This window comes from Gopherus flavomarginatus, chromosome 17 (assembly GCF_025201925.1).
Source record: "Gopherus flavomarginatus isolate rGopFla2 chromosome 17, rGopFla2.mat.asm, whole genome shotgun sequence".
Taxonomy (NCBI): domain Eukaryota; kingdom Metazoa; phylum Chordata; order Testudines; family Testudinidae; genus Gopherus; species Gopherus flavomarginatus.
This window is the reverse complement of record NC_066633.1, coordinates 9714127-9735781: the sequence shown is the minus strand read 5'-3', so window position 1 is coordinate 9735781 and position 21655 is coordinate 9714127. Positions and strand designations below refer to the sequence as shown.

At 43.5% G+C, this 21655-nt stretch overlaps 2 protein-coding genes across 9 annotated transcripts in view; one reads left to right on the top strand and one right to left on the bottom strand.

The window, feature by feature from the left end:
* Nucleotides 1-21655, bottom strand: part of AK8 (adenylate kinase 8) — a 107057-nt gene that overhangs the window by 10325 nt on the left and 75077 nt on the right. The gene's annotated exons all lie outside the window — the stretch shown is intronic.
* The window catches only part of GTF3C4 (general transcription factor IIIC subunit 4), a 64738-nt gene that overhangs the window by 37226 nt on the left and 5857 nt on the right, over nucleotides 1-21655 (top strand). For 2 of the 4 annotated variants that reach the window (XR_007770013.1, XR_007770009.1), the window contains one exon: nucleotides 8645-13090. The exons of 1 other annotated variant lie outside the window; for it this stretch is intronic. The gene's annotated coding sequence lies outside the window, so the exon portion shown is untranslated. Of the gene's footprint in view, nucleotides 1-8644; nucleotides 13091-21655 lie in introns of those variants that run through there. One more of the 4 variants, XR_007770010.1, reaches the window with a different exon arrangement.

Below are 21655 nucleotides of genomic sequence, written 5' to 3'. Positions count from 1 at the left end.
AGAGTCGAAGGAGGGGCATCTTTGTATTGGCCCACAGAACAGCATGATGTTATGTTGATTGAGCCTCTACCTTGTCACAGGCATATGTGTGTTTAGTGTACCCATAACCAATGAGCCAGGGCACCAGTACCATGCTTTGTCGACAATAAACCTGGCCGAGTGCCTTCTCCACCAAACCAAGCCTGTGTTTTTTCTTCATGAGTAACACTGAGGGATGAATCAACATGCTGCATTCTCTGCTAGTGCAGCTAACATCAGAGCTCCAACAACAGCAGCTCTAGCAGCATTAACAATACTGCAGCACTAGCGACACTCCACAGCACTAACAACAACTCCCATCAATACTACGGAGCACGACGTGCTACTGACTTGTCTTTGAACCCTCGCAAAGGAAGATAGTCTGAGTTGCTCCACTCCTTTATATCTGAGGAAACAGAGGTTTGTATTGTGTAGTTGTCCATCTGCCCTGAGGATGCCATCAAGTTGAGTTTTGCAGGTTTCTATGCTGTTGGCCCCTCTGCACCACATGCATATGGAATCAGTAAGAGGGTTAGTGCATAACTACAGAGTACATTGTCTTCAGGATGATGACGACACTCAGCTTTATACTACCATCTCTTCCAGTTTGCCTGGTGTGACTGAAGAACTTTGTCCCATGTCTAGAAGAAAGTGGGACACAGATGAGGGTTAACTGTCTGAGGCTCAAACCAGATAAGAACTAGTGAAATTTATGTAAACTAGGTAAAGCCAGTTGTTTGGCTATACTCAGGATTCAAAATTAAAAATATTCAAGAGACCAAATAGCCAAGCTTAGACTGTTTATTAGTCAAAGACAAAGCAGGAGAACATGAAAAGGAGCCATACATACCAGCCCTCTCGGGAAGCAATCTCCCATCAGTCACCTTAGATGATAGTTCTGATTCAAAAATATGCATTCAAGACTATATATATTTATACTATAGTTGTTTACATGTTAAAAGCACTCTACATCACCCAGCTTCAATCCACCAGTTTCTGTCAGTTCCGTATCTTGTTTTTCTATACTGTCCTGCACCGTCCTTATCTTTGTTTTGAATATCACATTCCAGGTGTCAGTGGGCCATGGAGATACCTCCAAAATGTACAAGGACATGCTATTCATACTTCTTGTTTCTGACGGGTTTTGTATTTGTCTATGCCAAGGACAGAGTTCAACAGTGCAAAGCGTTACAGAATACACAATATAGGATACATGAGCGAACAGCATTCTGGGAAAAACATAATAAAATTCAGTTATATGATTTAACATAACTACCCAACATTCAGATAGAATAGAATATGTACAATATTAATGTTGTGCATGTAACACATATTAATGTGGTGTGCCATATGCAGCATCCCAAATAGATATTGGTTAACTCTTACAGGCTGGGGAAAGCAACCAAAGGAATTGACAAGAGTTGTTACTAGCACCCCCCCAATAGGAGATTTCCCCGCAATTTGCTATGAAGCTTTGCAACGTGATGATCTTGTTGGCTCTCCAACTGCGGATGGATATCTCTCTGGGGATGGATGATCAGGCAGTAACAGCTACCAAGGAAGATTTTTTTCACTTGGACTTAAAAAGAAGGTTGCAACCTTTCCCTCTTCCTGGACACAGTCAGACCTGAATGACTGTGATGTGTTTACACGAAGCTACCTCGTAAGGCCACTTGGAAAGGGCAACTAATGCAGAATGCAGCTGCCTGCTTGCTAAGCAGTGTTTCCCACAGAGAACACATTACACCTGTCTTCCTAACTAACAATTCATGTTTGGGGGAAGTTTAAAGTGCTGGTTTCAACCTACAGAACACTAAATAGCCTGGGCCTGTCTATCTAGAGACCATCTCTCTTCTTGAGTGATACCATGGTGCATTGCAGTCAACTGAGGCACTGAGACTAATAGTCCCCTACTTTAAAATAAGAGGGAGCTGCTGGCAATGTGTTCTCAGTCAGCAGTCTTTGGCTCTGGGATTTAAGTGTAGTTGTTCTACCGGGCTTTCCTGGGACAAAGGAGTTGAGTGGGGGTTCTGGAGCTGATGGCTTGGAGAACCCACTATTGGCATTGTGCCATTTTATATATATCATGGGTCTGATTCTGATCTCTGTTATGGTGGTGTAAATGCAGAGTATTTACACCGACTTTAATGGAGTTACTTCAGATTTACCCCAGTGTAATTGAGACCAAATCTGTCCCATTTTGTTTAATTACTGTCTGGGAGTGTGTTGATCAGCACATTAAAAACAGATGTAAATAAATAAATAAATGACTTTTCATTATTAAGAAATAAAAAGAAAGAGCTCAGATAGAAAGATCCACACAGAATGCTGCCTTTCTGGGTACCATTTACAGACAGGCTAGGACCAATGACACAAGACCATTGGTGTTCTTGTGACAATCTTGGTGATGGACCAAGTTCTCCTGCAATGAAGTTAGAAAGCCTAGATTTTAAAAAATTCTTTGCCACTTTTAATGCAGCATTTTAACTTTTAAGTTGAAACAGCAACTTTAAAAATAGCAGGCTATTCGTCTTGTTCTTGTTTTTTAAAAAATCCTATACATCTTCCCTCTTGCACACAGGTAGCAGCTGCAATATTCCCATTCTGCATGCTCTGCACTCAACACAAAAAAGAGGCCCCTGCTGGCCATTTCTTGTTTAAAACTGTGCATAATTGATAGTGGCAAATCTACCCCAGCTGTGTCTAAAACCTCTCTAGGGGCAAGAAAAACACTCTCTATGACTGTCATTAACTACTAAATTAGCAAGCGCTCCTGGCAATTTACAATGCACCACATCAGTCTGTTTTAAGGAGAAAGATGCAAGGATCAAATTCCTATGTGATCTTAAAAGGTATAGCAAACTTTACTATCAGATATTTAAACACCTCGAGTTGAGTCTGAAATGCACCTGCAGGACAGAGAAAAACAAACAAACAAAACTAACCAACTTTTCCAAGGCAGACAAATAGAGCCTGTCAAAATCAGTGTTGGGAAGTTAGAAAACGAAGACATTAGCAAAGTACTATACATCTTATGAGACATGCAGATAGACATACAAAGACTAAATTCACTAGCAGCTTACACTGGCTTTACCTGTGGCAGAATTCCCTGGGGATAGAAACTCTGCTGCAGGACCCGGCTCCAGAAGTGTAATGGCCACAGTTCCATTAACTGAGATAAGAGGCAGTGCTGGCTAAAACGTAGCTGAGGCTGGGCTACTGGAGAGTGTGCTGATTCAGCAGCTCTCTGAAGAAGTTCCCACCAGCAAAACTCTGATATGGCACTCACACAAATTTCTGAAGGGCAGAAATGGAAACACCATAGGCCAGCCAAAGTGGTGAAAAAGCCCTGGAGCAATATAGGCTCAGCTGGCACTGGGTGATGTACTTTCTATTTCCCTGCGCCATCTCTGCTGGATTTGGCTAAATTGAACACCCAGTGACCTAATTCTCTAGTTGAAGAAAGTTTCAAAGGAGATCTTTGAAATATATACTGTGAAATAACTGTGGGAAGTGCTTACAGCCATACCACCCCATGTTGGGTCACATCAGGCCTAAGAAGTTATGTAGGGTCTGGCTAAGTAAGTAGTCTGGGATGGGATGCCATCTTCTGGTTGAGATATAAAAATGAGGTCCTGACCACTTTTGGTCATTAAAGGTCAGAAGATGCTTTTTTTCCCAAGAGTCAGGGGCTAGCTCAAGTAGGCTGGCCATATTTCAGTTTTTGTAAATTCTGCATCCCTAAATTTCCTCTGAAAGTTCAACTGGATATTTAGGTGCATCCGCTAGGAGGAACAAGAGGGATATGTTCCCCTCTCCCCATTTTTTCTGTCTTGCTTATGTTCCCCTAAGTTGAGCTATACATATCTCCACTACTGATACACATCCAACCAATCTTTTAATGTGCTTGCACCACTGACTGGACACTGTATTCTTTACTTCCTGTCCTAAGTGTTGCTTCTGCATTCCTGCTCAGTGATGGGTGAAGTATTTATCCCTTACTTATGTAAGAAGGCTGTTTTGAGGTTTAATTAATTAATGCCTTCAGATCCTTCGATGAAAGATGTGGGGTTGTATTATGGGAAGCAATCTTAGCCTCTAGGCTTTAACCATAAGGGAAGAATACATTATATAACGTCTAAGACACAGGTTAATCAACGCAAGTGAAGCTATCAATAATAATTCATTTAATGTGAAGCTATTTCCAGACACTAGATTCTTCTTTTTCAGCAGCTATGTTTCTGTCAAATAGCTACAAAAGGAAGCTAAGTGGGTCACTATTCCAAGTACCTGGCCTCTGACCAGGAGAGCAAGATGAACAACTTCCTCTTTGGCTGCAGTCATGCTGCTCTATATATGAATCAGTAGGGCAGAGCCATGACGGAGTCAGATGGCTCTCCCTCCCCTAGACCAAGAGCATCACTTCTGAGCTGTGCTCACTCTCCAGCAGCCCAGGGAGTCAAAATGGCATGGTCCCACCCACATCACAGCACACCACTCTGCTATCTCAGCATCACTGATAGTGAGTACCAAGACCACCTTTTCATACAGAGAACAAATGTAGCTTTCCTAGGTAATTACCATCAGTGCTGATTTATTTTACAAAAGCAGTGAGTTGGATCTTCAGCTGGTATAAATCGGTGTATCTCCACTCAGCAGAGCTGCATCAGTTTACACCAGCTGAGGTTCTGGTCCCATTTATTGTATCAGGGAAATCTACTCAATTCAAAAGTGGTCTGAAGAATGATCTGTTGTGTAAATGTTCCATACGCACATTGAAAAGCACCCACAAATATAGAGGAAATGTTTCCATTCTGGGGTCTTCAATACATTTTTAAAGCTCCTTTTGAGAAGTCAGTTTTAACCCTTTCTACTCTTAATAGGCAGGGGATTTGGATGCATTAGTAGCTCCATCGAAAACTGCTTTACATTTTCCCCTCATTTTTATTCTTTGCCTCCTTCTTACTCTCAGCTATTATTCTAGCATCTTTGCATTCCCTCTGGAGCTCATTCCTGTGGTGCTTTATGAATCACAGAGTAAGATGGCAGCAGGGCTGCTTCAGAGTAATGTGTAGCTGGCACAGTTTCCCCTACCTGTAAGGTTAATAAATCCCTGCTCAGATATTCTAAAGCTTCTGCTTCCTCAAGGCCTGAGGACAGGAATCTGAATCCATTCCCAAAATGCAATCTTAATGTTTCCTTAGAAGCTTACCGTACTCCCCTCCAAGAATTAGATTCTGCAGAGCAAATTTTGAGCAGTGCAAGAATTCCAGGGTTAAGGACTAACAAACTCATATCACAATTGATGTCCTGGTTACATGTCTGCTCCTTTTTCACTAGCACCACCTGTGCTTAACAAAGGAAAGCTATATTCCCTCTCCCTTTTAAAACATCAGATTTACCAAAAATAATGTTTTATCCTTGTTGCTGCTATGCAGTATTTACATTGAATGATTTTTTGGGGGTGGGGGAAGCATTAAACATTAACTTTTGTTATTGGTAGGGTATTTAGTTATTAAATAAATACAAAAGAATTGACACCAAAAAAGTGCACTGGAAAAAATAAAAGAGTGGATTATCATGTGTCATTTTATATATGTGTCAAAGGAAACTAATTTCGTAGTAGGGAATAAAAATTCTCTGTTTAAATACTGTCAGATAAACCCTCAAATCTTATAGGGTTCACTTCTGGGGAAAAGAAAAACTAAATCTGATTAAATATTAATATCAAGTCGTATTAATTAAGAAGGAAAAAGGTCCATCAAGAGAACCCCAATATGTTTACTGTGTCCCCAGGAAGCTGGAAAATTTCACAATCAAGTGTGTAAATGTTCTAAAAAAGGGTCCTGAATATTTTATGAATATTTGTCATAAAACAGAAATAATAACCACTGTGCAGAGCTATTAGAATTAATATTTATGCTTCCCGCTATGAAATATTCATGGGGACAGAGAAAGGGGGGCCCGTAAAACAAGAATTAATTTACATTGGGCTCGGTTTACCCGCTGGCTTGATGTTTAAAGACGGGTTGACAAGCCTCCATATGAATCCGTCAGTCACTTTCAGCAGTAGGTGGGGTGAAGGGATGGGAAGGAGGGGGAAGAAATGGGTCCAAGCTGCTGACAGCTCACAGATTGAGTTTCTGACAGCCCTTAAAAAACCTAAACGGCCCCCCACCTTTTTTTCCTTCTTCCATTGCCCAAGGCGCTCTGTACTGCCACCGTTCATCCCATCTCCCCTTCCATCTGCTGAAATTAACGAATTAATGAGCGCCATACACTTTACAGTGGGCCCCAGGAATGTTTACTGGTGATTAAATTATAATGCGGCAGAGCTGTATAATTCATGAACCAATTAAAGGAAGTGTTAGTTGATTTGATGGGATGAGGACGTACAAAAAGCATTTAACTAATAGGGAACCGTGGGCTGCCGGTCGCCTTGGCTTTCTGGGATTACGCGGCTAATTGCCCTGCTTTATAGGGCTGTCACAGATAGCCATGCATATTTCATTGTCCTCAAATACTTCAATTGTTTGCTTTCGTGTTGCTGCTGTAATATGTAGAAGCCCAGCCAAACTTCAGTGTAGTTAAAGCACCACTCTGCAAAAGCAGGCTGCTTGGGGCTGGAGGGATGAGAAAGGGCAGAAGGAGAAGGCTGGCTGACAAAGGAGTAATTTAAAGCCTTAGAGTTAAATGTCACTCAGCAATTACATGATTAAAAGGGGAAACACAGGATAGTCTTTTGTTTTACAACTTTTTGGACACTAATTTTCTATGCTGACTTCACCGCAGACAAAATATTAGGAAACTAAACACTTGAGTCCTTTTTATTTGTTGGGGGGGGCAAGGGAGGGTTTGATTTAAACAAACAAACAAACAAACAAATAAAGGTCCAGCAGGAAAGAGCTGAATTGCTGTGGTTATCACAGATAATATACATCGTGTTCTAACTTACATGGTTCTGTATTGTGAAATACATGGGAGATGAAGGAGACCGATTTCCCATCTGGGAGAATGTTCTATGTCTAATTTAGAGAGCTGCTGAGTTGTGCTAGCTACTCATACCAACAACTTCAGTTTATTACTCTGCAAGAAGGGGGAATTTACCAATTCTGCTGTTACAAAGCACCTCCCCCCCCCCAGCTGACAGGCCACTGGCTTTGATTGAACAGATCCACTAAAACACTTACCGCCTATAAGTCAGACTACTGCAGCCCTCTATCAAAACCAGGCACATTTCTCTGATAAAATGAAAAGTACAAAACCAAAACAATAAACACACATACACCCTATATTCTTGAAGATATTAGTGGTTACCATCTTAAATCCTTCTGGTGAATGGACATAAAATCACAGACAAGGAAGTGGCAAGTCAAGGAACTCTTTCACACAAATGCACACACCGGACTCAAAACCATGGGCCCAATGTCACCCTTGTCACCCCTTACCCCCCCCTTCCCATTCAGCCTGGGATCTCACACACTTTATTTTGGTGTCTAGGCCTGGAAATCATTGGTACTAACTGATGCCACTAAATAAAACGCCAGGTAAACACATAAGCAAAATTGTAAGTAGATAGCAAGGATTGCTAATGTCAACTGTTCCCTAATCAGGAAGACTGTCGTAAGGCAGTTTATGTTGACCTAATTATGTCAGTGTGTACACTACAGCCTTCCTCCCACCGATGTAAGTACCCTACTACACCAACATAATAACTCCACCTCCACAAGAGGCATAAGGCTTATGTTGGTGTAGTTAGGGCAACATACATCAGCTGTCTTGTCAATTTCATGGCAGGAGCGGGGGGTGGAGGAAGGTAGTGGAGAAGCCCCAGGCAGTTTCCTCCACTCCCTCTGGGGAACGTGGGGGAGGGCGGGGAAGCCTGCCAGGAGCCTGTCAGCTCTCTGCACTGTCTCTCTTAGGTTGGTGGAAGCACTCCTGGTGAGGATGTGCACCACTGACCCAAGGAGGGTAGTATGGACATGCACCACCGCAGCTATAAGTCAACCTAATATAGGTTGACTTAGGTTTGTAGCATAGACATACTCTCAATGTCTTATATTTTCAAAGTGCAGTGCAAACATTAACTACATGATTTTTACAACCCCGCTGTGAGTTACTATGGTCTGGATCATCTCCTCCCACAGACAAACCCACAAGAGAGAGCCCTTATTGACTCCTCCTCTAACATTCTGCTAAGTCCAGATGAGTGTGGGTCTCTCTCAACCCCCACCCCAACCGGGGACACAGATCCCCATTGTTGGTACCAATAGGCAAAGGAGTCATTGTTCTCTACAAGCAGCTCTTGTCTCAGACCTGACAAACTCACTACACTGAATACAGCATTTTCATGGTATTATCCATGAAGGGTAACTTGTGAGGTCTCTACTGAAAGCTTGTAACTTATTAATACCTATAATCATTGTGAGATGTGTTTATGGGTAATATTTAAGGAATAATGTACCTATATTGAAAATTATGCCCTTATGGTCTTGGAGTATAAGTTAGTTAGCAGGGAATCATATGTCTCAGTGAGACCTGTTGAAGTGGGAGGGAGTCGTCACCCCTCCCTCGCTAGCTGATGATGTAATGTATTATTCAACTGCCTACCCTTGCCCCATCCCAGAATAGTCCATGGAAAACCTTCAAAGCCAACTACAAACAATCAACACCACATGGAGGTAAAAAGGAACATTATAAAAGACGGGATCGCTCTGTCTGTGAATAAAGACAGAACAGAAGACTGATTTAGTATATGAGAGAATGGAGAAAGACCGTCTACATCTATTCACTGAGGAGAATCTTGTGGAGCAGGGGGAGTTTCTCATGAAAGGTTGGATCCTGGTCCCTGCAAGGCCAGCCAGCTCTGCAAGGGAATGTAAGGGAACATAAATTACACTGCCTTACACATCACCTCGGTATTAGGTCTAGAACAGAGGTTCCCTAACTTTTCTTTTGCTGTGCCCTTCAACTCCTGCCTGTCTGAGGCAGAAAGTGACTCATTAAAGGCCCTGGGTGGCTCACACCCAGGGTAGCAACGGGACCCCAGCTGGAGCCCAAAGGCAGTGTGGCTCAGAGCAGATCAGGGATCCAATCCCTCCCTCACCTCGCCAAGAGCCTCTCGCTCCTGCAGGCTCCAGGGAGTTTAAAATACATGGGGCTGCAGCTGGCCAGGTGCCCTGGGCAGGGCAGCAACAGGGAGAGCATGCAAGGAGTTCCCAGCAGTCTGTAAGAGGTAGAGCAGGAGAGGACCAAGCTGCTGCTGTGGTGGGGCAAGGCTGAGTGGGCTGTGTTCCCCCACCCACCCCAGGTACTCCCTGTGTGCTTTCTCTACTACTGCCCTGCCCTGGCACACCGCAACTCTGCCCCCTACCTTGCGGCCCTTAATAACTTTGTTGCGCTCCCTAGTTTGAAAACCAATGGTCAAGAGCATTTAAGTGACTTTCTTATGTCTACCCAGTGAGTCGGAGGCACAGCCTGATTAGAACACAGGAGTTCCTGATTTCCTGACCAATGCTCAAAGCACCAGAATATGATGGTTCTTGCTGGGATTACAGTCTGGTCACATCAATCTAGGACCCATAGTATGCAGTGTTCGATATAATGAACTCAGGCTTGTTTGGGGGTCTAGCAGTTATACAACGTAATACCATGTGTGGTGGAATTTGACTTTGACATTAACTTGATCTTTCACTCCCCAAGCTGGCTGGAGATGGGAAATGCAATGCTGCAATTCCTCAGGATACCCCTCCAACTATATGGGTTACCTTTACTGGCTACATTGGGATGGAGGTTCTACCTTATGCCCCATCTATATTACAAAAATACCCACTAAACATGGTTTTGTCCTTGCTTGTGCAGACAGAAAAAATTATGTTAATACCCTGGTAAATATCTAGTCTAATTCTTAAAAGAAGTTGTAACAATTTGGCCACAACCATGTTTAAACATGGTTATTTTGCAGTGTAAATGGGATTTAAGTCTTTGGCACAAGACATAGGACACCCAGTGGAGTTTGGCAGAGGGATCTGAACATGTTCCTACTGGAAAGCCACAATATTGGCCAAAATATGTCAATGCAAGAGCAAGGGTGGGGTGATAGAGGGCTCCTGGGTTAATGTCTCATTCCCCTTGCCAATGAAACTACAAAGCATTTTCACTAACCATTACCCAGCCCCAGAGAGATACTATTACAGAGAGACAAATCAAAGTGTCAGACAGCTGAGGGGCTAGAGAAATGGGGTGCAGCCAAAAACCAGTGAATTCAAGAGTTTACATTTGCAATTGAAAATGCAAGATCTGTATTTCAGGATGGATTATTCAATCAAAAGGACTCTATTCCAACACTGCAGGGCAAAGGAGAACTGACGTACAGGGGCGTTTCAAAAAAGGCCCTGCAAGAGTAAGAGAGGGTGGAACAAGATCCTGGCAGAAAAACAACTGGATAAATCATACTTTTTTAAAGCAACCCAGAAAAGTGGAATGTTGAGCCCATGAAGCGAATCAGATTCATGTTCTGATGTGTGCAGGCAGCACTCAGAATCAGTGTTTGGAGAGGTAGGGCTGTACACTCACTATTTAGTCCGATGGATTTGTGGGCAAACCTGCTATTAGAATCTGGAGGTCTCAAATCAAACCCATTGACTAGACATAGGACAGAGCTCTCCTGTTTTGTAATAGATATTTTTGGGGTCCCTTCTAGTGATTACATTTGCTGCTTTGATTTAAATAACTGCGGGGCAGACTTTAATATAAGAGCTGACTTTTCTTTTAAGTATATAGGGCCAAATTCTGTGCTGGCTTGCACACCCATAGCCTCACTGAAGTTAGCAAGGCTCTATGTTAAAGAAAACTTTACACCATTTGTTTTAGTCAGAGATATTTAAATACAGGCCAATGTCAAAGTGGTTACTTTATCCTCAATTTCTGGGTCAGTCGAGTGATGCAAGTTAAGCCCTAGGTTTAAGTCATTAACTTAGCAGGTGGGCTCTGGAGTAAGGAATGATGATACCAGTTACACAACAGAAAAGTTTGTCATTAACCCCACTGCCTAGTTGAGTAGAATGGAAATTCAATTGCTTGTTTAGGAAAAAATGCCTGGTTAGCCTGTTTATTTGGGAGAATAAAGGTGGAGCTAAACTCCCTTAAGCGGGCAGTGCCTAAGATTTGAAATCTGAATTGCTAGGTAATCAGGTGGCTAGTTAAGATACAATTTAAAGCCTGGGAGCTGTATGGGTAGGTTTGGAACTAAACCTATTACTGGGGTAATCAGATCTGCAACTTGCCAAGATACATTAAATATCAATTTTACTCTTTCAATGCCTTATGACATCCAAGGAAGGAAACTTCTAAGACTCTTTAGACATAAGCTAAATGACCTGACACACCATTCCCAGAAATGGGAAACTGCATCAACAAGTAGCCCTGGAAATTCCAACCTAATCAGGGAAAGATGGAAGTGGGACACACACAGAAACTGCTCTCTGCCAATGATTGCTGACAGGAGACATCAGAATATGACAGTGCGATGAAACAAGAAGCACTGCAGAAATTATTTTCTTTGTTGTTTTTGAAGTGCCCTCGATACAATCAATCATAAAAAAAATCCTATATTTTGGGTCAGTATGGAAATGGCTATTTGCATTTCAATATGTTCGACTCATCCTGCCAATAAAAACATGGAACCAAGAAGAAGCGATCAGTCCGCTGGAGTGAAAAACAGAAGATGACATCCTGCAGACCTTTCAGATAAAACAGTTCCTTACTTGTAACACTTCTGGTGACTTCCCAATATTTCTGAATGATTGGGTTTTCAAATGAGATCAGTCAGCATGCAAATAAGGAAACAGGATCAAGATGTCTCCCTTATCTGATTGGATGGGGAAATTATCAAAAGCCCTTTTTTCATATCAAAATTTCCATCACCAAAGGTCAAGCTTTCAACTCCCATTATTCTTGCTAACTGCATTTCTCTGTGCCTGCCAGCTCATTCCTGCTGCTGTTTTAGGAGGGAAAAAAAATGTAACAAATGACAGCGTTTTCCCCCACATCTGTCATATAAGATGGACAAATATTTTCTAATCTTATTCTATTTTTCTCTACAGCCCTGAAAAATCTGAAGCCAAAACATTACTTCTATCCCAATTAGCTATTCCCAACTTCAGGTTTTTTTACTGGCTCTTTTCTTATTTTTCAGCCCACATACTGACAGGAGTGCTAGTTGTGTTGCCAGAATGTTTTGTTCTATGATTTGGTCATTTAAAATATTTAAGAGTGATTCTTTAAAAATATCTTTCTCAGTGTTGCTTAGCTGGATTGGTACCTATACAGAAGCATAATGGACATTCTAGAAAAGCCGAGAGAAAGGGGAAAGAGAGAAAGACAAAGCATAATTTCCCCTGAAATTCTCATGTGCTTATTATTTTACTATGCAGACCTTCCCCTGTAACAAATACTGCCTGATGTTTGTAGATTGCTTTCCACAGTGTACTCAGAATCACTGTCCCTTGTTCTTTAACTGAAGCCCCACAATGCCAGCTAGTCTCCTAGTGAAATAGTTCAAATGTCTGACATTGGTCGGAGTTTGCCTCACTAAGGAGTTCACATTATTTCCCCCCACGTGCATTAACTTGTATTTTGCCAAGTCAAATCTCATTTGTTATTTTCTTCAGGTCCCTTTATTAGGGAACTGTTACTGCTATGCATAATACCTTCCAATCCGTGGGGGGATTGGTCCCTCTTTCCACACAATGCTCCTTTTTGAGACTTACACTGCACTGATGTGTGTCACTTTTGTTGTCCTGTATGTAACTGGAGATGAAATTCAAAGGCATATCCAGCCCTTGAGAGAGCCTAGATCCTCCTCTTGGGAGCAAGGAAGGTCAGAAAGAATGACAAACTCCTTGCTAAAGGGACTGTTACCCATGAACACAAGTTGGGGCCCCAGGCCTTTTCCAATTTGAGGTGGATGGGGTTGAGGGAGTTGGGCAGTTTTTCTTGGAAGCATTGCTTGGCCCAACCTGGAGAGATCAAAATCACCTTAGTCTAGGCCAGGGGTCGGCAACCTCTGGCACGCGGCTCACAAGGGTAAGCACGCTGGCAGGCCGGGCCAGTTTGCTTACCTGCCGTGTTGGCGGGTTTGGCCGATCGCAGCTCCCACTGGCCACGGTTCACCGTCCCAGGCCAATCGGGGCAGCGGGAAGCTGCAGCCAGCACATCCCTCACCCGCGCCGCTTCCTGCAGGCCCCATTGGCCTGGGACCGTGAACCATGGACAGTGGGAGCCGCGATCAGCAGAACCTGGTGACGCGGCAGATAAACAAACTGGCTCAGCCCGCCAGGGTGCTTACCCTGGCGAGCCGCGTGCCAGAGGTTGCCAACTCCTGGTCTAGGCCTGTAGTGAGGCGCCCTGGCTCTCGGCTGCGCCTGAGAGGGCCGAGTGACTACTGCTGCCACAGTGGGCGGAGCCACCACTGCCAGTTCCCGCCCCCCGGAAGTCTAGGGGTGGGACAGGAAGTACAAAAGCCCAGCCCCAGCGCTCACTTGGAGGCCGGCTGCCGAAGAGACCAGACGCGGGTGGCCGAGCTCCTGCCCGGCCTTAGCTTCCCCATGCCCGGTATCCTGAGGGGGACTGGCCGAGCCCGCCCCGCGCCCGGTATCCTGAGGGGGACTGGCCCAGCCCGCCCCGCGCCCGGTATCCGGAGGGGGACTGGCCCAGCCCGCCCCGCGCCCGGTATCCTGAGGGGGACTGGCCGAGCCCGCCCCGCGCCCGGTATCCTGAGGGGGACTGGCCCAGCCCGCCCCGCGCCCGGTATCCCGAGGGGGACTGGCCCAGCCCGCCCCGCGCCCGGTATCCCGAGGGGGACTGGCCCAGCCCGCCCCGCGCCCGGTATCCCGAGGGGGACTGGCCCAGCCCGCCCCGCGCCCGGTATCCCGAGGGGGACTGGCCCAGCCCGCCCCGCGCCCGGTATCCCGAGGGGGACTGGCCCAGCCCGCCCCGCGCCCGGTATCCCGAGGGGGACTGGCCCAGCCCGCCCCGCGCCCGCTATCCCGAGGGGGACTGGCCCAGCCCGCCCCGCGCCCGCTATCCCGAGGGGGACGGGCCCAGCCCGCCCCGCGCCCGCTATCCCGAGGGGGACGGGCCCAGCCCGCCCCGCGCCCGCTATCCCGAGGGGGACGGGCCCAGCCCGCCCCGCGCCCGCTATCCCGAGGGGGACTGGCCCAGCCCGCCCCGCGCCCGCTATCCCGAGGGGGACTGGCCCAGCCCGCCCCGCGCCCGCTATCCCGAGGGGGACTGGCCCAGCCCGCCCCGCGCCCGCTATCCCGAGGGGGGACTGGCCCAGCCCGCCCCGCGCCCGCTATCCCGAGGGGGACTGGCCCAGCCCGCCCCGCGCCCGGTATCCTGAGGAACCCATGGTCTGGGACCCAGCGGAAGACGCCAGCGAGATGCAGGTACCCGGAGAGGGGGAGGTCGGAAGTGGCCCGGGAGTAGACGACCCTGGTTTGGCTCCCGATGAGCCTGAACGCATGTCAGTGTGTTGCGGCCAGGATCCCCACTGACAGCAGCGAGTCTTGGCGGCTGCTAGGGCCCCGGGCTGGAATGCAGTGGAGTGGGAGGGCCTGCGTTCCTCCTGCCACCTTTCCCAGGGTGGCAGACTCCCCCTCTCGCTGGCCTAGGGAGGCCTTTCTCCTGGGCTCAGAGACTCTTTGTTTGCTCAGCCCCTGCTGAAGGGCTCGAGCTTTGAACTGCTTATTGCCCCGCCCTGTCCCAGGGCTTGGGGCTTAGAGACTGTTGGTGTGCTCAGCCCCTGCTGAGGGGCCTGAGCTCTGAACTGCTTATTGCCCACCCTGACCCAGGGCCTGGGCTTATCGACTATTTGTCTAACCCCTGCTGAAGGACCAGAGCCTGGAACTCTTTGCCGCCTGTAGTGAGGTGCCCTGGCTCTTGGCTGCGCCTGAGAGGGCCGAGCCCCAGTGCCGGACGTTTACAAGGCCTATCTGATCTTTCTAGTCACCGGTGGAAGTCATGGAACAGCGAGAAATTATAGAGGAGATCTCTACCCTAGTGTGACAAGGTCATGTCTGCTTCCCCTTTTATTCTTCTTCTTCCATTAGGAATCAGAAAGATCAGGTTATACTGATACACAGCTCTCCTGTATCTATCATGGGAACCTTCATAACATCTACCAGTGTCACCGCACCACCTAATGGATGAAGGGCTCATTCCAAATCCTAATTCACTCACTTCACCTCATGGCCTGGATCCTGGGGAATTTACTATTTCTGATCTAGTATATTCTGCTATCTGGCTATATTCCAGGAAACCATACACACTGAAATATTTCTCCTGGAAAAGAAAAAGATTTCTTATGAGCAGCGGATACAAATCTATATCCGTATTTTGCCTTCATTGTTTCTATTTTGGACTATTTATTATACCTGAATGATACACAGTATTTGTACCGATACAACTATTTCAGTTAGGGCTGTGATTTCCTTACTTAAATAATTATACTAGTACAAGCCCTTGTGTGGGTGCACTTATACCAGCATAAAGAAGCCTTATACCAGTGGAGCTTATTTCCCTTCCCTTATGGGAATGAGTCCTGGTCTACACTAGAAAATTAGGTCAGTTTAACTATGTCAGTCAGGAGGAGGAGCGGGTTCTTTAATTCACCAGTCACTGAGGACAGCATTTCTGGATCATGACTTCTTCCTTCTCCTGTATAAGATATCAGGGTGTGCCTGTCTTCGTGGAAATACCAGAGGCAGCTCAGATTTTTCACGGGGCTTTTGTCCTCACTCCAGATTTTGTGCCCCAGGTCATGGAAACAGCAGTGACTAGTTAGCACTCCCACCTTATCCTTTACCATACTGCCTTTAAAGACATATTTTGGGGCAGCAATGAGTGCTATTCTTGTACGTAGGGTGAAGTATAGGGAGATGAAGACATTAGTAAAAAGTGCAGGGCTCTATGTATTTGATGCCTCTAGTCCCATAAAATTTCTCTCTCAATATTATTATCATTGCAACATATATAACCCATCAGATTAGTACCTAGAGATTTCTACTCATCTGATTTTCTCTGTTCTTCTTATTACTCAACAACTAAATGTTTCACAAAGCCATTTCCTACAGAAATATTTATGTTCCCAAATGTTTATTGGCCCCTCTATCATGATCAAGATTTTATGAGCACTCTGTACACAAGTCTGAATTAAATACATAATTCCTGATCTATCAAATCTTGGCTTGATGCTGTGTTTGTCTACATTATACAGTAAGCCATTGTAGTGAGCTACAGAATGCCTTATAAGAAAACTAATTTATATAGTAAAGACATTTCTATCCAACACTGGCTTTGCAGGTTAGTGATTAAAGCAAGATAATGAGAACTAGAGAGATTCTGGGTTTAAATTCAGGCTAAGCCACTACTCACTCATTATATTGTGATCCTTGAACAATCATTTTATGTAATTTGCACACAAATATGGACATTTGGATTTGTACCGTCACATGCCAGGAAGAGGAGATCAAAAAAACACCTTGTAAATGTTACACATACACTTTTTTCACCACTTAATTCACATCTCCTACATGTGTGCACTGCTACAGAAAGGGATTCTCTCCCAATGCATTTTAACAGTTGGATCTTTTATTCTGTGCTTGCAGCTGCTAGTCATAACCACTGATAAAATGATCAGACTGTTAGCCATTTCTCTTTGCAAGCTCATTTATTTCATCTTTAGTTATCCAGGCATTTTCCTTTCCTCCTTTTCATCATGAGCTCCTCTAATGATTTAGACCCATTACAGAGGCATCCAGTGGACCAGTTAGTCAGCCTCAGTGGTCATTTATAATGTCAGAACCAGCTCTGATTAGCTTGAAAGTCCAGTGTTATTCCAAATTGGATTAATATGGTTGGATATTTTTGTTTCCCTTTTACCAAACAAAACAAATCTCATAACCAGAATCCAAGGAGAATTTCTGATTTAAGAATGTTCTGCAGTAGTAAAATAATGGAGAAGGTACTTTGTCAATACATCTCCAGCTCTTCCTAATCCTATTACTACTGAGACCCAAATAATCAGGCCTCATATAATTTCTTAGTTTACTGCCATTTTCACTAATAAAAGGGCTTTGGGGGGCTTAAAGTTTAAAATCTTCAATCTTCTCTGAAACTTGTCCAGTCAGAGGCTGTTCAGGATGCACTGTGTAACTCGGCCACTGGGGAAAGCCTGGAGCTCACAAGGTTTAAAGCCATCAGCTAGCCCAAAGGAGACTAACAAGATCTCATCATGAATTTTTAAAGGCTAGCAGCAAATATAGGGGACTGGTTGGTTGCAGAACCAATCTTGTTTTCAGATAGAGGAACACTTGGTATTTGAAATTAGGTTTGGGCTGGTTCTTATATTTTCCATTCTGGAAGATGGAGAATTAGAAGACTTCCTCTGGAAGGGATCAATTGGTAAAAAGTAGAAAATACAGTTGTAATAGGAGACAGAGCTATAACAAGACTAACTTTAAATCTGGAGCAATGTTTGTGTTTAGAGAATACAGCTCCTTTTAAAAAAGTCTAAAATGGAAGCCCTCCGAGTTCCCATCTAATTTAGTGGTGATCAGTACTACTTCTTTGGTCTACCTCCAGTCCTTATTGCGAGTGACATTATGTTAGCTTAACAAAGAGAAGGTTAATGAGTGACTTGATTACTGCCTATAATATCTATATGGGGAACAAATATTGAATAATGGGCTCTTCAATCTAGCACAGAAAAGTATAACGCGATCCAGTGGCTGGATGATGAAGCTAGACCAAATTCAGACTGGAAATTCAAGTTGTAAATTTTTAAAGTTGAGAGTAATTAACCAATGGAACAATTTACCAAGAGTCATGGTGGATTCTCCATCACCAGCATTTTTAAAATCAAGATTGGATGTGTGTCCAAAAGATCTGCTCAAGGAATTATTTTGGAGAAGTTCTATGGCCCGTGTTATGCAGGAGGTCAGACTAGATGATAAAAATGGTCCCTTTTGGCCTTTGAATCTATGAATCTATGTTTGGATAGAATTTGAAAGCTACTGAAAAAATAAAAAGGCAGATTTTCACCCTGAACAATGTTCTAAAGAAAGAAAATCCACATGCTTTAAAGGCTCAGCATCTTTGCGAAACCATTTGTATCTATGGTTAAATGTAGGATAAGGTCATCTCCTCTCTCAATTTATACAAAGCAGGACAATCCACAGAGCCTCAGGTTTACAATAATTAAATCACAAGAATTCTCTCTCTGAAACCAATAATCAAGGCAACACTTACAGAGCCAAATCCTGCAGTCTTTACAAAGGTAAAACTCCCAGAAAATACTGAATTGTTAAATTTTCTAAGGGCACTGTGCACATGGCTTAAGCAACATCACTGGCATTGTATTTGTTTGTGCAGAATAAAGTATGTTTAGAAGGACTGAAAAATCATAAGCCATTTTTGCTAGGGCTGATTGGTCCCAGAATAGGTTTCTATACAGGCCTCAAATAAAGGGCTTGCTCTGTCATTACCATAAATTACACTAGAATATTAGCACTGATATAGCATCTTTCATTAAAAAAATAGAAAGCAAGCCTTTCAGAAGGATTGCCGCTTGCCATTCCTTCTAGGTAATCAGATAGCTGTTAATTAATAAACCTGTCAGGTGAATCGTCCTGCTCCGGTCATCATTATCCATTCTGTAATAGAATCCTGCTATCATCACCACTATCTGCCCCATAGCTTCCAGCTCAATTATCTTAATGCTATGCAAATGAGAAGCTCTCTTCATCATTAGCTTATAGCCCACGAATGTTAATAACATAATTGGGCCTTCAACAGGGTAATTAGACACGATTTCTTCCATTACTCTTACAAGGCTAATTATTGTTGATAGGAGAGAGGGGACAAGTCCCAGTGCTACAAGCAAAGAGGGGCATCTGGTTAAAGCAAATATAGACAAAACATCAACAAGGTTAAACAACAGTTGAAATCTATAGCAGGGTCAGATGGGGGGAAAGGACGATGTCACTATGAGAAACATAGGAACTGCTGCAGAAATTGTCCATGAGGCAGTAATTTAAAATATCATTCTGCTTGAAGATAGAGCTCTCATACACCGAACAACACAATAACATGATGCTTAGCAAACCGTAGGAAGTTAACATGAGGTACTCCTAGATGGGAGGGTTTGAAAGCTGGACCTTTTAACACCACATGTTTGTAATGCAAATGTAGGGAAATAGGGTGCACAAAAGACAGATTGAAAACTGATCTGGTCCAAAATTTCTCATGTCAAGATGTTTAGGGGCCCAATTCTGGAACCTTAACTCAGGCAAGTTCCTTTGATTTTTATGGGACTGTTCACCTGAGTAACTGCTACTGAACAATAGTAAGGATTGCAGACTCAGCATATAAGATAGCATGTCTAACAGAATAAGATGCTCTTTAAAAGCCAGTGAGCAGGATGCATTCCAAAAATTTATTTACAATTTCTTTTTTTAAAATAAATAAAACTCAATACCACATGCAGGAATTCAAACCATCATGCTCTTTGATGTCACTATAACTGAACTTCTAGTAATGTTCTCAAACTGAAGTTAAAAGAACTGGACAGTGCATTTTCAAGCTGTATTTACATTTGTGACAAAGCTATAAAAACTAATGACTAAATTCTGCTCCAGTTATGTGTATGCAGCCCTGGTTACAGAGGTTACACAGGTGTAACAGGAGAAAGAATTCTGTCCTAAAGTTGTCTTTTTTTGGAAGGGGAAAGAGCATTAAAAAAAATCTCTAAAAGCTTTCAAACACCTGCAACTTGTATTCGAGCTCAACAATTCTTAAGTGTAATGCAGGCTTCAACATTTCAGTGCTTTATTACATAGCCCTAAGAAAGACAGATAATTGAAGTGAAATCTGAAGACTCCCAAAGTATGATATGGTTGAGGAAAAATACAGTTCTTTTAAGTTCTCTGTTTTTTGAACCATGGGGGCTGAATTCTTGTCTACTGCAACTCCACTGACTTCACTGCAGTTATCCTTTATCCTTAACCTGGAAATTAGTTTGTTAACTGTTCAGTCTTATATTTACTAACACTGGTGATATTTATTCATCAATACTTAAATCTAATGCCAAATATTTTGTGGTCTGCTCTCTGCTAAACATTAACCTGATGTCCTGTGAGATGTCTCAGACTCATTAATTTAGTACATATCAGTGGAACAAGGTTTGTAAACTAATATCTTTTATTGGATCAACTTTTGTTGGTGGAAAGTACAAGTTTTCAAACTACACACAAAGTTCTTTTTCAGGTCAGTGTATGTCCAATAAAAGATATTATCTTATGTACCTTGTCTGTCTCATATCCTGGGACCAGAAAGGCTACAACAAGACTACAAGCACACACATTAGTGGGATATTTATCAGAGTTCATATTATAAGAATTAGAATCCAAAGGTAATTTAATTATCTCAGTTTTGCTGATCTGTACAATGTGTAACACTGCTTTTAAGAAGCCCATAAGCTTCTCGGAAACAAATAGTTTTAGAAAAAAATTGGGATCATAGCAGGTCTGTATGGAAAAGAAGCAAACCTGGTTCAAAATTCAGCCTATGCCATACTAAGAGAGAAAAACAGCATTAATAGAGAACTTGTAAATATAATGCATTTAAGGACAGAAAATATGAGACTTACATATCACAATCTTGCATCTTGCATCACCTATGCAAAGTGTGTGTGAAATGGTACCAAATTAGAATGGTGGCAGTTTACATGTGTAAGTGACCGCATGAAATGCAAACTAGTCAAGAGTCAGGCCCAATGATGCTGTAAGAAGGGAAAAATGCTCCAACGATATCTTTCCTACAATAACAGCTGTAACGATATTACATTTCTGACCTCAGTCTTAAATTATCCTGCACTTACCTGCTAGAAAATACTGAGCAAATATCTTGTTGCAAGGCAAACATCAGTAAATCCATTGGTGTTTTAATGTAGATTAGGCTTGTTAATCCTCATGGTAATAACAAACTAGTTTCCATTCAACATGCAGTATCACTTGACAGTTCTAACCATCCCATCTGAATTGTATTTGCTGCAGAAGGATGCATTCATCTTTCCAAATTTTCAGCTCTAAACAGACAATTTTAGGATCCTAAGTAAAAGCCGCGTATTCCCTGCTCTGTAGGTGGATTTCACTATGGCCCAGATTCTGTCAGCACTACTCGCTTTGAGTAGTGCCTTCCTCTAGGAATAGTCCCATTGATTACAAAGAAGTATTCGAGGCCCTACTCAAGATGAGTACAGTTGGCAGAATCTGACCCTATGTTTTTATTCCCAAAGTTCTGGGAGCTGGCAGCCATGAGGTTCAAAGGTAATGTACATTTTTGATGTAGTTGCTTCAAAAGTAATTGCCCTTGTGCCCTCAAAGGCAGACAGCAAACGTAGTAACAGACTTCCATAAACTAAGTTTTAACCCACCCAGAAGCAAGGATGACCTTTCCACATTCACTCAGAATAATATTCACCAGACTTTTTCTAGCACAAACACTGGAGATAAAAGATAAAATGTCAACAGTCCAATATGCTGAAACTAATGGGATAGCCTTCCTTGTCCTACTA